Genomic DNA, 4,904 nt, shown 5'->3' with positions numbered 1-4,904 from the left:
GCCTGCCTGCCTGCCTGTCTGCCTGTCTGCCTGCCTAATCTACCTACCTACCTAATCTATATCTGTGTATCTGCTGGTCCTGGAACTTGAACTCAAGGCCTAGTCACTGTCTCTGAGCTCATTTACTCAAGGCTACCACTCTACCACTTGAGCCACACTCCACTTGTAGCGCTCCCCCACCTCCTTGTCCCCCCCCCCCTTGTTGTTCATGGGGCTTGAGCTCAGGGCCTGGGCACTACCCTGGGCTCTTTGGCTCAAGGCTAGTGCTGTATATTTTGAGCCACAGGGGACTTTCCTGCCTTGACTGGCTTTGAACCATGGTCTTCAAATCTCAGCCTCCTGAGTAGCTAGGATTACAACCAGCACCTGGCTCACCCCAGCCCTTTGGTGGCTAATTGGAGATAAGTTTCAGGTACTTCTTACCTGGTCTGGATTTTGAACTGTTATCTTCAGATATTAGCCTCCTGAGTAGTTAGGATTACAGACATGAGCCACTGATGCAAGATTTTTTTTTAATGATTTTAAAGAAATCCAACATCAGTTTTACAGGTATATTTCCACTTTTCTAGACAACTGTTTTGTACCTTCTATTCAGATTTTTGATAACTCACTTTTGGCTGATGATCTTACTCCCATTCCATGGAGGAAATAGAAATAGATGGAAATTGCCGTATTTACCAGCTTACCTTCATTTGTGCCCCTCTCCTTTCTTTTTTTTTTTTTTTTTCGGTCGTGGGGCTTGAACTCTGGGCCTGGGCACTGTCCCTCAGCTCTCCAGCTCAAGGCGAGCGCTCTACCACTTGAGCTACAGCGCTACTTCCGGTTTTCTGGTGGTTTATTGGAGATAGGAGTCTCACGGTCTTTCCTGCCCGGGCTGGCTTTGAACCGCGATCCTCAGATCTCAGCCTCCTGAGTAGCTAGGATTACAGGCGTGAGCCACCAGGGCCCGGCATCCCTCTCCTTTCTTTACCTTCCTTCCTGTTACTAGTTATGAACTGTCCATGCTCTTATTCTGTGAGCAGCCTATGCTTCTGGCATAGCTGGGGTGACAGGAACCACTGTGCCTTCTGTTTTATTGTTTGAGATGGGGTCTTGTGAGCTTTTCCTAATAGGCCAGCCTCAGACTGATTTTTGTGATCTTTGCCTCCTGAGTAATTTAGGATTATAGGCATGAGCCACCAAGCCTGGCTTTTTTTTTTTTTTTTTGGGTCCGGTCGTTGGGCCTGAATTCTGGGCCTGGGCGCTGTCCCTCAGCTCTTCAGCTCAATGCTAGCACGCTACCACTTGAGCCATAGCACCACTTCCAGCTTTTTTTTTTTCTGCTTATGTGGTGCTGAGGAATTGAACCCAGGGCCTCATGCATGCAAGGCAAGTGCTCTACCACTGAGCCACCTTCTCAGCCCCTCTTCCTTTTTTTTTTTTATTACTATGTTTTTGATATAGTTTCATTATGTAAGTCTAGGCTGGCTTTGGACTTGTGATTATTCTGCTTCAGCCTCCCAAATGCTGTAATTATGTAATTTCTGGTATATGCTACCCCACTTGATTTAAAAAAAAAAATAGTGCTAGGGACTGAACTCAGGTTTTCTGTCACATGCCTGGCAAGTACTCTGCCACTGAGCTATACCTTCGTTCCTTGATATTTAAAAGAATATAGGATAGTTATTTTGTAGGACATCCCTGTGTTTTGTTTTCTGCTCTTTCCTCATGATTAAATTCAGATACACACACACATGATTTTTTTTTGCCAGTCCTGGGGCTTGAAGTCAGGGCCTGGGTACTGCCTGAGTTTTTTCTAGTCTAGCAATCTACCACTTGAGCCACAGTGCCACTTCCAGCTTTTTCTGTTTTATGTGGTACTGAGGAATCAAACCCAGGGCTTCATGCATGCTAGACAAACACTCTACCCTAAGCCACATTTCCGGCCCCTTATATATTTTTTATCAGGAATCTGCAAAGAAGATGGATCTTTTTGGTGCAGCACATCAGGAGATGGATATTATCCCCAGCTTGGTGATAATAACTTTCATCACTCGGTTAATGTGATAATTTTCTGGGATTTTCTATTATAAATGTGCATTTTCCACAGTAGGTATTTTGATGATGTAAAAAATGTCTCATCCACTCTTCACCTACTTCTTCTAATATCCATCCTGTGAATGGCTTTCACCTAGACACTTCACCAAAACAACCATTTCTGTATAATATGGTAACTTTTTTTTGTTGTTGTTGTTGATCGTGGGGCTTGAACTCTGGGCCTGGGTGCTGTTCCTTAGCTCTTCAGCTCAAGGCTAGCTCTCTGCCACTTGAGCCAGTGTCACTTCCAGTTTTCTGGTGGTTTATTGGAGATCAGAGTCTCATGGACTTTGCTGCTGGTGCTGGCTTTGAACCATGATCCTCAGATCTCAGCCTCCTGAGAAGCTAGGATTACAGGTGTGAGCCACCAGCACCTGGCCTTTAAGTAGTCTTTTAAGAGCACACTTTCCCTACTCTTTCTTCTCCTTTTCTCTGCTTTTCCTGTAGTACCTAGCACCACCTAACATCCTATTTGCAGAGTAAGTGTTCTTTATTTGAAATGCCTCAGACAGTTGTTATGAATTTTAGCTTTTAGCTTTTGGAATATTTGCAAATGAGCTGTCTTGAGAATAGTATTCAAGACTAAACATGAATTTCATTTTTGTTTCTTCATATATACCATATACTTATCACCTAAAGGAAGTTTTCTATACTGCTTCTCAGTTCTATGCTCAAAACAAGTTTGAATATACTAAACTCTTACTAATTTAGGTGTGAAGAAACAGAAGCAGTTGTGGGACTAGCAAGTGGTTCCTCTAAGGATAAGAAGGTGGATTTTTCAGATAGTCCTCCAGTCCTTAACTTTTTTTTTTTGAAGTCTCCATTTTTTTTTTATTGTGAAAATACTGTACAGAGGGGTTACAATTACATGGGCAAGATAATGAGTACATTTCTTATCAAGCATTGTAGCCTCCTTTGTTTCCCCTTCCCATCCTCCCCTTGTCCCCCCCTCAATCCTTCCCCCCCTTCATTTTTATCGAACACAATTTTTTACTCTGTTATGTATGCATACTGCTGTCTAGTTCCTTCTCTAGTAGTCCCTTTACATACCTTCCCCGTGTCCTTTATGGTCACTTCTACAATGTTAAGGCTATCCTTGTCTCTTCTATCATGTCTTTCTTTTTTCTTTCTGATATTTTAGACAATATCTTTATATCACAGAACAGACAAGAAGGAACAACCCATAGTGAGCAATGCATATAGGTCTTGGCTTCCTGTGAGACGTTGAGGAGGATCTCCTGTACCTGCATTTTATTTATTTGTGAGAAGGCTTGTGTGTGTTTAGGAATTCTGGGCTTTCAGTAAGGATACATGACCACTAGGGGGAGCTAAGAGGATCTTTTTTTTTTCCCCCCCTGGGAGATGCTGAACAAATTTGTTAGGCACCTATATTTTTTTTTCAAATTTTTTATTGTGATTAAGTGGTTACATAATTTCCTAAATTTCACAGTATTGTGGGATAGTGATGCTTAGTTAAAGTCACAAACATTTGGGGCAAATTGTTTATCATGGTCTATAACATTTATGAGTTCTATGAGCTTTGCAATACAGTTATGTCTTCCAGATTGGGTAATATGTACATTTGTTTTGCATAGCATCAGCATGTTCCCTCTTTCCCACTTGTTCCCTCCCTCCCATCGCTGCCATTGAGTTGCTTAGTTCTTTTTTTTTTTTTTTGTCATGGGGCTTGAACTCTGGGCCTGAGTGCTGTCCCTCTGCTCTTCAGCTCAAGGTGAGCGCTCTACCACTTGAGCTACAGTGCCACTTCTGGTTTTTCTGAGTGTTTATTGGAGATACTAGTTTCATGGACTTTCCTGCCTGGACTGGCTTACCTCGATCCTCAGATCTCAGCCTCCTGAGTAGCTAGGATTACAGGCATGAGCCATTAGCACCCAGTGCTTAGTTCATTTTGATTAATGTCCAGTGCAGCTGATGGGTTCTGCTGTTGTATATTTTTCCCTGATTCCCTCTAGTTCTGTGTTGTCCTCCTGGTTTCCCTCCGGTGTGCACATACATACCATATTTGTGATCAGCAGCATGGGGTTATTTAGTAGTGATTCGACCAGATGAGTGGAAGTCCTTTGTTTCTTAAGTCTTGTTAATTTTGTCGTATCACCTTACATTTTGGATTTAACATCCACTTATCAGGGAGACCATGTACCGTTTGTCTCTTCGCTCTTGGCTTACCTCGCTCAACATGATTCCTTCTAGCTCCATCCATTTCCCTGCAAATGCCATTATTTTGTCCTTTCTAATGGCTGCATAATGTTCTGTTGTGTATAGATACCACAATTTTAGATCCATTCATCTGTGGTGGGACATCTGGGTTGTTTCCGTATCCTGGCTATTGTGAACAGTAGGGTTTTCCATTTGTGTTAATGTCACCTCAAAACATTTTAGATTTTGAAGTATTTTGGATATTCCATATTTCATTAATTTTTGTTTCCTCTAACTAAAAAATAAGCTATCAGAAACCTAAAATAATATCTCATCTGAAGTAGATGTTAAATAAATGAACGTTTCCATCTATCAGAGTAGGGACCTTATTATTATTATTATTACTATTATTATTATTTTTTAGTCAGCTGTGCTTTTTCCTTCACCTGACCAAATGAGTAATGTAGTGTATGTTTAGGAAGAATGAGTGACAGGGGCTGGGAAGGTGGCTCAGTGGTAGAGAGTTTGACTTGCATGCATGAGACCCTGGGTTGATTCCTCAGCACCACATAAGCAAAAAGAAAAAAGCCGTAAGTGGCGCTGTGGCTCAAGTGGTAGAGTGCTAGCCTTGAGCTGAAGAGCTGAGGGACAGCGCCCAGGCCCAGATTTCA

General features: G+C 42.2%; 1 protein-coding gene across 3 annotated transcripts in view; it reads left to right on the top strand.

Annotated features, from left to right (window-relative positions):
* Positions 1 to 4,904, top strand: part of Pelp1 (proline, glutamate and leucine rich protein 1) — a 31,164-nt gene that overhangs the window by 6,652 nt on the left and 19,608 nt on the right. The window lies entirely within an intron of this gene.

This window comes from Dipodomys ordii, unplaced genomic scaffold (genome assembly GCF_000151885.1).
Source record: "Dipodomys ordii isolate 6190 unplaced genomic scaffold, Dord_2.0 Scaffold19, whole genome shotgun sequence".
NCBI lineage: Eukaryota > Metazoa > Chordata > Mammalia > Rodentia > Heteromyidae > Dipodomys > Dipodomys ordii.
Note: the sequence above shows the minus strand (reverse complement) of the source record. Positions and strands in the feature narration are given on the sequence as shown.